The 13,225-nt window shown below is 37.0% G+C and overlaps 1 pseudogene; it reads right to left on the bottom strand.

The window, feature by feature from the left end:
• Positions 1–442: 442 nt before the first annotated feature.
• On the bottom strand, positions 443–2,673 carry LOC102763671 (annotated as a pseudogene).
• Positions 2,674–13,225: the final 10,552 nt, after the last annotated feature.

Consider the following 13,225-nt stretch of genomic DNA (forward strand, 5'->3'; position numbering starts at 1 on the left):
ACACACACACACACACACACACACACACACACACACACAAATATATGTGTAAAAAAAACACACACACAAAACTATTTGTAGGAAAAAAATGGTTTGGTACATGGGAAGAAACAGCATAAGTTATCAGCAAAACTTACAGATAAGGGTTCGCTTTATCACTCATCTCTTTAAGTTTTTACGAATATCCAGTCAAAACCAAAAGGGTATCTCCTTTGAAATGTTATCTAAATCAGTGGTTCTCAACCTTCCTAATGCCGCGACCCTTTAATACAGTTCCTCATGTTGTGGTAACCTCCAACCATAAAATTATTTTCGTTGCTACTTCATAACTGCAATTTTGCTACTGTTATGAATCGTAATGTAAATATCAGGATGTATTTTCATTGTTCGCGACCCACAGGTTGAGAACCGCTGAAATGGATTTTCAAATAAACCACAGGACTGTATGCTGTCTTGGAATGTCCTTAGAAGGCTCTGTCATTGATCGGGTAACAGAGTAAAAACACCAGAGTCCTTTCTTTTTCAAAGGGAAGAGGGAAAGACAGGGACAGAAGAAACTATTCAAACTTCGTCTTCTTTCCTTGTGGCTTATGGCCTCCTCCTCCTCCTCCTCCGCCTCCTCTGAAGCCTCCTCGACTCCAAAACCTCCCCAGACTCTGCCACCAAATCCACCTCGGCTTCTCTGCCACCTCCTCTGCCTCCAAAGCCACCTCTGCCTCCACCACGTCCCCCGAAGCCAACGTCACCCTTAGGCTTGGCCCAGCCCAAAGTAACTTTGTTTCCATCAATTTCACCATCTCCCACAGCCTCCTTGGAGCTTTGGCATCTCCCTCACTGTTGAAGTCTACAAAACCAAAGCCTTTGGAAGAGCCCGTCTCCAGGTCAGTGACTGTCCTTGCCCGGACAGTGCCATCAAATGACTCCTTCAATGCCTCTTCCGCAGTCTCCTCAGACAGATCTTGGACAGAGTTTTGGATGGCTGGCTTCTTGCATTAGGCAATCCTCTGGGTCCTTGTAATCCCAGCCTGATTGCTTTGCCCTCAATTTCTCTGTTATTACAGGATTTTAAAACTTCTTTAACATCTTCAAATGAAGCAAATTCTATAAATGCATACCCTTTAGATGTGCCATTTTGGTTCTGGGGCACTTTGATAAAAGTTGCCTTCTGAAATACTTCCTGAACAATTTCTTCTGTTGCGCTGTAGGAAAGGTTGCTTAAAACCCGAGTTTTTGATTCACCACTCCAAGTGCTGTTCTCTCCACCTCCATGGTCTTGATTTTGAACTTTCTCTCCAGTATAGTATGGAGAAATGGATCATTTATCTATTTCTGTTCCCTGCTTTTCTTAGAAGGTTTTCTCTGCATCAACTTCTGTCTTACATTCAACATAGGCAATCCCTTTACTCTTTCCATCCTTGCTGACTAATCTGATCTGCATAGCATCTTCAAATACTTCTTTTAATTCCTCCTGAGTAACTTTATAAGGCAGATTTTTACCTATAGTGTTCTTGCATCTCGATCATTTTTTACTGTCTTCTTCCTTTGTTTTTTCTTGTTTAATTTCATTGCCAAAGACTTTTAAACCAGTGAGTTCTAAGGCTTTTTCCAAGTCCTCAGCAGATTCAAAATCTAGATAGCCAAACTTCTGGCACACACCAATTCTGACATCCACAACAGCAAGGTCATTTTTAGCAAAAACATCACTGATACCCATTTTTAATTCAGGAGCAGACTTGCTGAAGTTCAAGTTTCCAACAAAGAGATTGAGAGTCATAGTTGGTTCTGTGGCTTCCACGTTCTGTTTCTTGGCCTCAGGAGCAGCTTTCTGTTTGGCCATTTTCTTCTTTCGATTTCCAGATTTCCAGGTGCTTCTTTGACAGGCTCTTCCTCCTCCTCCTCTTCCTCATCATCATCCTCTTCATCCTCGCCCTCTTAATCCTCATCTTCAGCTGTGCCCTTGGCCTTCACAGGAACAACTTTGATGGGAGTTTTCTTGCCTTTGGCTGGTGAAATCTCTAAAGGTTCTTCAGAGTCATCTCCTTCTTCATCATCCTCATCTTCATCATCATCCTCATCTTCATCATCATCCTCATCATCTGAGGCAGGAGCAGCAGCAGTAGCTTTCATCACTGCTGGCTCAAATCATCCTTATCTTCATCCTCCTCCTCCTCCTCCTCATCCTCTTCACTGCCATCATTATCTCCCTCATCACTATCTTCCTTCTTGGCATTCTTACCATTCTTTACTTCCTTGACTGAGGTGGCTGCTCCCTTCTTCCAGGGGTTGCTACCGATGCTTTGCCTGGTGTGCCTCCCTTATTACCAGATGTGGCTAATGCTTTGGCTGGTGTAACTGCTGCCTTTTTGCCAGGGGTTGGCATAGCCACTGCCTTTTTGCCAGGGGTGACAACTGCTTTCTTGCCTGGTGTGGCAACTGCAATCTTTTTTGTTGGGGAAACCATCACCTTCTTTCCTGGAATTGTGGTAGCCTTCATACCTTTTTCTCTGAGGAATGATAATATATTCTCCACTGCTTTCATCCTCTTCATCTGACATTTCCTCATCTTCACTATCTTCTTCTACCTCCTTTGGAGGAGGAGCCATTTTCTTGGGGTCACCTTGATTTTTACCAGCCTTTGCAAGCTTTACCATGACTGCGGCTTATGTCGGTGGAGTGTGTGGCACAGATGTGCCCAGAGGGATCAAACGACTTCCATGGCAGCCGCTGGTACTGAAGAACCAGAGCATGTACGTTTCGCTACCAGGTAGAGCTCGAGACTCTAAATATTTTTGAAAATGAATTTGAATGACAAAAATGAAGTTTATCAGGTGGTATTAAAAAAATCACAGAGACAAGGATAAGGTTCAATAAGAAGGCATTCACAAAGAGTTGCTACCTATGTATGGAACAGGACAATGGTGGAACTTAAATGGTGGTTTATGAGGACTATTCGAACAAGGGTAGATGGATTGGATTATGTCATTTCATCCAAAACATTTAATTCTCACCTTGACCAGGAATTCTGCTTTCATACAGAAGTTCTGGCCTTAGAAGAACTGAAGATTAGGCTCTGGGAAAGGTTGTTCTCAAATTCCCAAAGACAAAGGTGCTTGTGTAAATAAATATAATAAGAGCTAAGTAGTATCTATCTATCTATCTATCTATCTATCTATCTATCATCTATCTATCTATCTATCTATCTATCTATCTATCTATCTATCTATCTATCATCTAAAAGGCTAAGTGACCAGATGTCCGTCAGTCCAACCATTCAACTGACTGACAGTTGGTACATATGATGCACACTGACAATTTAGAAATAAATGTTGACTTGAGCATGCGCAATGCCTATAAAGTTCTTGCTGGTGCCAATTGCATGAGTGTGTTTCTTGAAGCTGAAGTATTAACAGGATCTGTGGAAAGAGAGGATGGTGATGTTACAGTTAAAGTTGTAAATACTTCCTCACAAGGAAAATTAGTCAAGCACTCTGAAAGTGTTTTTACTCTTAATGTGGTGTACAGGGAGATATTAGAATAAGTTTAATCACTTTATCAGTTATTGTTTGCATCACTGTTGTTTTTATATCATGTCTTTGTTGTTATATCATGTTGTTATTTATTATTTATTAATCAATTTATATATTATTTCCATGTACATTTTACTATTTTTCTTTCATCTCTGACACTTCTATTATAGAGAAAGGGAAAATAGTGATATTAAAATATTTCTTCTAATTAATTTCTTTACAATGTGCATGAATTTGTGCACCGGGCCAATAGTTACAAATAATTTAAAAGATCTAGAGGAGTAACCCAATGATTTATTTTAGAAAGAGCAAAAAGATGAAGAGATGAAAATAAAGAGAGAAAAATATTAAGAGATATTGTATATAGCTTTGGCATAATTAATGCCTCAGTAATACAAACTCTAGAATTAGAAAAATAAATATATAACAGAAAACTCATAATTAGACAAATAAATAAAATTTTTACTGAGCTTAATTAAGACTGGTGTAAAGGGTTCAAAAGAACAAGTCAGGAATATAGAGTTATAAATAGACAGATAAATACATAAATAGACTGATATTATCACATTTTTTCTTTGAAAATTTAACATATTCCTTGACACCCCTGTGAGCTATCTGCACACTTTTTGGGAAGCATAACCTCATATAAGTACAGGCTGAGTCATCTGGATTTAATATCCATGTTGGGACTAAATTTTTAAAAACACTACCAGTGCCACTGTACTCATTGTGAACAAGTTATATAACAATGCTTATATGTTTTGGGACTGGGTTAAAAAGTAAGGAGATTTAGCAAGAAAAGAAAAACCACAAAAAAATCTTATAGACACCGATAACAGTATGGGGATTACCAGAGGAAAAGGGTGGGGAAGGAAGGTACAAGAAGGTATAGAGGTAATGGAAAGAGACTTGACTTGGGGTGGTGAACACACAATGCAATATTCAGATGATGTGTTATGGAATTGTACACTTGTATCCTGTGTCATCTTATTAGGCAATGTCACCGAATAAATTCAGTAAAAAAGAAAGAAAAAATGCTCATATGTCACCCAAAGAAGACACTCTGGAATGATGCATAGTCTCCATACAAACACTCTGATATCTTCAAGATGCAGGTGGAACAATGTGCCTGGATGACCAGAGCCTTCTACAATAATGTTTTGCCTTTAGAATATATTTGAGGCAAAACTCAAATAAATAAATAGTCTAAGATTAAAGATCAAAACAGAATCAATCTCCCAAAGCCTAACCAGTTAGAAATAAAAAAATTTCCCTTGGATATAAGTCACTTGAATCATAATTTTGTTCAAATATAACTAAATCAAACTCAAATTGTAAACGTGGTAGGGGTATTGGGGAGTTTGGAAGTAACAGACATATGTGAGTTATTAATTTGCTACCTCATAGAGGTAGTGGAAGACATGAGAGTAAAATTCCTGCTAAAGCAGAGGTGGGAAAACTATGGCTTTGGGGTTAAATCTAACCCTCTGTCCACTTATTAAAACCCACCCCTGCCCATTCATTGACATATTTTTATGGCTTTTTTTTTTTTTTACTGCAACAACAGACTTGAGTAGTTATAAGAGAACTATATGGTCTGTAAAGGTCCAAATATTTATTATATTGATCTTTACATAAAAAGTTTTTTTTGACTCTAAACTAAAGTGTATGCTTTTCAAAGCCCTTGCATTAGTGATGGTACCAATGGCTAATACTAGCATCATTTTGTCTTTAGAATGTATCCAGTACTAATATTCAGATGCAGACTTTTCCAATTCTCTGTAAATTCACTTAAAACAGAATATTTTCTTTCATTATGATTTTTTTAAAATTTTGTTTTATTGCTTAAAGTATCACAAAGAGTATTACATATGTCTCCTTCCCGCCCCCCCTTTACATTCCCCCAGCCTCCCCTACCTCTCAGTGTCTTATATCCATTGGTTATGCTTATATGCATGCATACAAGTCCTTTGGTTGATCTCTTACCCACTCTCCAGTCCCCCCAACCCTCCCCAGCCTTCCCACTGTAGTTTGACAGTCTGTTCAATGCTGCTCTGCCTCTGTATCTATTTTTGTTCATCAGTTTATAATGGTCTTTATTATCCATAAATGATTGAGATCATGTGGCATTTTTCTTTCATTGACTGGCTTATTTCACTTAGCATAATACTCTCCAGTTCCATTCATGTTGTTGCAAATGGTAAGAATTCCTTTATTTTTTACAGCAGCATAGTATTCCATTGTGTAGATGTACTACAGTTTTCTAATCCATTCATCTGCTGATGGGCACTTAGGCTGTTTCCAGATCTTCACTTTGGTAAATTGTGCTGCTATAAACATAGGGATAAATATATCCTTTCTGATTGGTGTTTCTGGTTTCTTGGGATATATTCCTAGAAGTGGAATCACTGGATCAAATGGGAGTTCATTATGATTTTATTTTTTAAATTTAAAATAAATTTTTATTTTTCAATTAGAGTTGACATAAAATATTGTATTACTTTCAAGTACACAACCCAGTTATTAGGCATTATATAACTTACTAAGTGATCATCTCAATAAATCTAGTACCTATCTGACACCATACATAGTTATTACAATATTAGAGGCCAAGTGCATGAAATTTGTGCATGGGTATGGTCCCTAGGCCTGGCCGGCAGTCAGGGCTGATGTGTGGGGTGAATGGTGGGGCGATGAGAGAGCCCCTGCTGGCACCTACCTTGGCTGGCCTGGGGCCTGCAGGCTTGGGACAGCTCCTCTGTTGAGTGTCTGCCCCCTCGTGGTCAGTGCACCTTATAGTGACCAGTTGTTCCACCAGTCATTCTGTGGTTCATATAATGACCAGTTGTTCCACCAGTCATTCTGTGGTTCAGTCTATTTGCATATTAGGCTTTTATTCTATAGGATTACTGACTATACTCCCTATACTATACTTTATATCCCAGTGCCTATTCTGTAACTACCAATTTGTACTTTGGTACCATTAATGCCCCATGGTGGAGATATATTAGGAAGAGATTTTAATTAAAGCCCTGAAGTTCTGCAATACATTTTTACATCTACCACACATCTCTGAGTGAAAACCCTTCCCCTGAAGCTGAGAATGGACAGGGTTGCATTTCAGTGTCAACATACACACAGCAAACTGCTGGCTCCAATCCCTCTCTGCAACCCTACGGAGTGTCTAACATTTTAAGTCCAGTAGATATATAGAGGCAAAGAAAAGATGACGCTAGTTTGAAAAGACATCAGTAATAATTTTGGAGACTTGGTGTGATTGATATGAATACTTATAAGATTTAAGTTCCCAACACTGAGTGATAGCCTTTTGGGTGTCAAAGTAATCAGGCTGCATACTGGATAGAAGAAATTATCCTCATTGTAGTTGATTCAAGATTAATAGCTCCTTTCCTGGTTCAAGATTTCTGTTATAATTTCTGGTAGCAATTTCCATATTGGGAGAGAGTTCTGTCTCAGACTTTGGGAGAACATCTTTCAAAAGAAATCTATATTTAGAATTCATAAGAAGTGGGTAGAATCTTAATACCCTAAACCAGGTCAACAAGAATATTACTATATTTTACTCCTAACTCAAGTTAATTTCCAAATTATAAACTAAATCATATGTACTGACCACTTTGGCAGAATATCATATAGAAGTCTTGGGGTGAGGGGAGGGAACTGTTCCTTTTAGGGGAATCCTTACTTACCTAGGGTTTTACAATGATTATTGCACTTTAGGTAAAAAAAAAAAAGTTACTTGTGGAGGAATTCTGGTGATCTTCTTAACACTGTACAAATAAAATTTCCTCTATTATTTTTCTTTATGGCTCCTTTATTCCCAGCAGGACTCTCCTGTTTAAAACCAATATTCAAAAACCAATAGATAGTCAGCATTTAAAATGTAATCTTCAGTTAGTGCTCAATGTGTCCAGAATTTCAGTTGGGAAAGATGAAAAAAATTCTGGAGATGGATTGTAATGTTTGCACACCATTGTGAATGTAATTAGTACTATGGAACTGTACACTTAAAAATGGTTGAAATGTTAAATTTTATTATATAAACTTTACTTCAATTTCTAAAAATGTTGATCTTTGAAATAATAAAGAATTACGTGTTTTCACAGTAAATTATTTTACACATTTAAGATATGCATTGCTTTTATCAAATAGGCTTTTCCAGATTAGTAAAAAGGGGAAAACTATTCTAAGTTTACCTCAGAAAGCCACTAGATGCGTGATACCAAAACAGGTGAGGTAACCAAAAAAAATTACATGGTGCTCTTATTCACAAACAGATGTAAAAAGCTGAAACAAATACTGTATTAACAATCAAAATCTGGCAGTACATAAAACATATCTTCATGAATAATTTAAATTAATCCACAGGCTCAAGAATGGATTAACATGAGAAAGCCCAGAATGTATTCTACCACATTTATAAATCAAAAGATAAAAACATTTGATCTGATCAATAGATTCCATAAAATTTGTCACGTATATGGTTTATAAAAGATCAAAAGAAATCTGAACTAACTAGGAATTAAAAGAATATTTCTTAAGCAGATAACGAACACCTATCTGGATCCAATAGCTAACATGATTCTTAAAGTTGAAACATTGAAAATATTCTGGAATCAAATAAGAATGCCTGGCATCACCAATTCTCTTCCATATTGTCCTTCAATTTTCCACAAGAGCACGGTTCAGGGAGTGACCACAAGTAAGTATACGTCTATCAACATCTTCCTTTACCCGTTGCTTTTGGTGTGTGTCTTTTCGGGCGACAAATCCACTTCTGAGAGACCACTTACTGGGTGTGCGTCAGGCTTTCTAGAAGTCTTTTAATTAGAAGTAAAGACCTACCCAATAAATGAAGACTTTGGTTTTCCTGTTTGGGAAATCTTGATTTTGGAGCACTAATGGTTGGGGAGTGGGGGACATTGTGTGAATATAGATAGGAAATGAGAGGACAGAGGCATGAAGTATAGACATTCATTTAAAAATTGGCACACAACAGCAACGGAAGGATTCTTTCTAAGATATTTAGCCTAAGTAGAAATGACTGCAGATAAACTACTCCCAATTTCTGTTTTCCCAAGGAGAGGGAGCGAAGGACGTGCAATAAAGAAAGGGAAGGAGGGAGGAGCAAGGAAAGAAAGGAGGGGAAAGGAAGTGTTTCTGCCGGGACATAAACTATTCTGCATCTCTCAGGGAATTTATATGAATAAATGATAATAATATTGACTTTACAGATTAGAAATCTGAGGCTCATAGAGATAAGGTCTATTTGCAAAGGTCTGAATCAGGCAAGAGATAAAATATTGGAACAGAGAATAGCTCAACTTTGAGCACGTATTTTATATTATTGCATAACAGTGTCCCCATGTGGAATATGTCCCCAAGTAAGGATTTAATTACATTCCACTTCAGACAGTACTGTTGTGTGTATGTTTGTATTATCAATTACAAAATTGTTTCTTAAGAGTAGATATCCTCAAATAGTAAAAAAAATACTGAGCTACTTAGTACATTTTTAACATATGCTTAATAGATGAATTAATATTACCTCACATGTGATTTTTAATTTTACTGATTACTTTAGAAGAAAAAAATATGATCTATCTTGGTTATGTGTATCATGATAATTTGTCATTGTAAGAGAACATCCAAGTTTTAGGAAATTCTTTTTTCATCTGTGAAGGATTACTTTCTTAGAACTTTGACCTTTTATTTGGAATGGCTGTCATTTTTGAAAAGATGAAGAACCTTGCACCTCAATGAAGAGATGCTTTTTCTTTTGCGACATGACTCTGAAGGATACATGACATTTATTATCAGCTGGTGAAAGAAAAGGCCTGAGAAATAGCAGACGAAGTTCAGTGATAAATCTAAATATCTTTTCACCACATCTTTGGACTGTTTTTCTTTAGTTATTTTTGTTAGCCTTGCAGCTAGCAAAGCAAAATTATTTCTAACGCCATTAAAATGTTCTTCACACTCCAAGTGCAAATGCTTATTTGTTCTTAGTGTTTCTCTGAAGAGAACAATTGTCTGAAAATAATGTCTGGCATATCTTTTCAGAGAAAGGTTAACAGAGAATAGACTCAAAGTGCAGACACACAAAACTCTGCTCACTGCATTCTTCACTTTGGGACACAGTTTTCAGTAGTTGAATTACTTATAAAAAGCACATGGCAACAAGACTTCTTGTAGTGTATCTCGCTTCTTGAAGTTTGTTTATTCAGTTCTGGCATTACTGAATGATGGTATTTTTTTTCTTAAAGCACAGCAAGAAGTGTACTCTTCCAGAACAAAAATACTCTTTAGCTTTTGAACTATTTATTCTTCAGTAACTGTCATACTTTTTGGTGACAGTCACAGATTGTTTCTTCCTTTTTTACACATGAAAAGTTGCATTCACATGGATCCACACTTCTCTAAAATTTTGGGAAAATTTAGCCTAATTATATCAAAGAATTGCTACACAGTAAAGAGCTTTTTCCATTCTGTTTAATGCCTAACGGTGCATTTAGAGACACATAATATTTATTATCTCATCAGCAACAGCCAGGCTCTGGTGGACAAGATTACAAATGTAGAGAAATATTATTTCAAATTAATTTATAATGATAGAGGATGACATACACATCTTAGAGTAAGGCAACCCATTGCTAGATTTTTTTCATGAATAAATAAAGAGTGTGTGCTAAAAACATCTCATTTTACTAATTGTTGATCCCTTTCTTAATTTTAAAACAGTAATTATTAAAAGTAGAGATATGTTTGTCACCTCTTATTCTCATTGAAAAATCTCAATGTTATGAAATATATGTAGATGATGTCATTGGACATGCCGATGCCTTCAAAGCAAAATTCTTCATGTAGCTTAAAAATTTCAGAGGCTTTTTTTGTGTTACACTATTGGACTGTAAGCTGATATGACATCCACTTCTTCCCTCTTACATTCAAGTAGAGGCCCAGTGCACAAAATTCATGCATGGGTAGGGTCCCTAGCCCTGGCTGGCAATCAGGTTTGGTCAGAGTCTGCCGGCCAGGGCCTTCCTTCATTCCGTGCTCCCTCCTGGTGGTCAACACATGTCATAGCGAGTGATTGAACTGGTCTCCCAGTTGAACTCCAGTGGGGACAGTTTGCATATTAGCTATATACATATATATATATTTTTTTTTCCTTGACAGTCAATATGTTTTGATTCTAAAAAAAAAATTCTAAAAGCAACTTAACTATATGTCTTTTGCTACCAGAAACAGATCTAAAGCTAGTTAGAACCTAAGGAATAATCACAAATGAGGAAAACTGCATACTTCCAAGATGAACTGTGTGTGTATACATGCACATGTGATTAGTGTGTGTTTTGAATAACTTAAATAAAATTTTACATATTTATTATTTCCCCACTCATGAACATTTTATAAGGGCCATCACTTAGTTATTTTATTATTATGCATTTACTAAAATAATTTATTATTTTATTTCAAATTCCATAATGTTACAGTTAGACACCAGATTTTAATATCTGCTACAAACAGCTCCGTGTGCAGCCAGAGAGAAAGGAGGGCTTTTCTAGGTTCTGTTTGGCTGAACTCCACATGGTCAGTTGGTTGGACCATTACAGGATAAGGCGCTTTCACCACTGTAGGTTATGATGGCCACCGCTGTAGGAAATAACACTGCACACACATTATACGTTGTATAGAAATGTTATTTGCTTCAATCACCTATTTGACAAAGTGTAGTGCAATAGATTCTTTAAGAAAAATGCCTAGAAAGATGCTTCCCCATAAACATTTTTAAAAAGCCTAAACACAAGGGTATCTATCTAGAAATTACACTTGTATGACCCTTCAATAAGGATTTTTCCAGAAGACTTAGAAGGGTAATTCCTGAGAGTCAGTGAAGTCCCAGCATAAGTTCAAACTCAGTAAGAGAAAATAAAAAACACAACACATTAATTGATTTTGCTTTGCCTCCAAACTGATGTTTTTAAAACCCCAAATAAGGAGGTTTTTCCCCTGGTAATTAATTTACTCAGACCTTAAATGTTTTTTACATTTAGCTATGCTAGTCACATACATAATTTTGTTAACATTATTCATTAATTCAAAATAGCCTGCCGAAACCGGTTTGGCTCAGTGGATAGAGCGTCAGCCTGCGGACTGAAAGGTCCCAGGTTCGATTCCGGTCAAGGGCATATACCTTGGTTGCGGGCATATCTCCAGTGGGGAGTGTGCAGGAGGCAGCTGGTCGATGTTTCTCTCTCAACGATGTTTCTGACTCTCTATCTCTCTCCTTTCCTCTCTGTAAAAACTCAATAAAATATATTTAAAAAAAAAACAACAAAAAACAAAATAGCCTTCATTCTTACTCTTTTTATATTGTTATACATAGGGTAGAGTACTTAACAAACAGAATAATACTAAAACAAATATCTTGAATGCTTCTACAATAGTTTTCATTTATATGTGTGTGTAAATGTGTTTGTATAGTTAATGTGCTGGCATAAATCAATGAATCAGGGTAAAATGGAGAAATAACACCACGCTTGCTGTGATAGCTCCTATGGAAGGAAAGCAGAGAAACGCATCGGTGGAAGAAGAGTATTATGTAAACTAATCTTTGAAGAGGAATGATGTCGTAAGGGCTTCACTGAATATCACTACATGAATCATATCAGGCAATCCAAAGAATTACTGAGTCATTGCTTTGTGTCTCCTAGTCTTCTAGACACTATGAATAGTATAAAATGAAGGGGGAGGTTGAATTTCCCACTGCGAGAATACTTTATACCAGTGGTCAGCAAACCGCTGTTTGCAAACCACATGCCGTTTTTTGGCCCCTTGAGTGTGGCTCTTCCACAAAATACCATGGGTGGGTGTGCATGTACCGTGCGATTGAAACTTCGTGGCCCATGTGCAGAAGTCAGTTTTCGGCCTGGGCGAGTCTATTTTGAAGAAGTGGAGTTAGAAGAAGTGGAGGGTGTCAGTTGGTCGGGCAACAGGAGATGTGGAGCAAGCAGCGGTGGGATACGCAGCTTGAGGGAGGCGCGCACCATTCATGCGCGAGTTGAGTGAGCCAGTCAGTCAGCAGTCTCAGTGCAGTGGTTAGTGCTAGTCACGTCTGCAAATAGCGTGCGGGTGACAAAAGTACCTACTCAAAGCATAAGGTTACCTGTATTTTTCCAACCAGCTGCAAATCCTACAGGTATTTTTGTCATCAATTTAAGAATTGTAATTCTTTTGTGATGGTGTAATTATTTTGTAATTATTTTGTGATGTGTTTATTATTATAAAATGAAACATTTTTTTAGATATGTTGAGATGGTTTGGACATATAGAGAGGATGAACAAAAGGAGATAGATGAAACAAGTATACAAGATGAGTGTGGATGGGAGAGTTGGAAGGGGTCAACCTTAGCGAACATACCTCAATCAGATTGAGGAGTTTTTTTTTTGTGGGTTTTTTTTTTTCCAGTGGAACTGAACTTTCACTGAATTATAAAACTAGTCTTCAAGTTTCATTTTTCATCTTTTAAGGCAGAATGATTGCGAGCAAGTCATCCATTACCATTAAAGTAATGTGAAAAATATTAGAATGGGAGTTAGCTTGGAATGGAGGCATTGACTGACTTCAAGCCTTGTGAGGATAATAACAATTTTAAAAATATATTCTTTAAATA

Source organism: Myotis davidii, unplaced genomic scaffold, assembly GCF_000327345.1.
Source record: "Myotis davidii unplaced genomic scaffold, ASM32734v1 scaffold1496, whole genome shotgun sequence".
NCBI lineage: Eukaryota > Metazoa > Chordata > Mammalia > Chiroptera > Vespertilionidae > Myotis > Myotis davidii.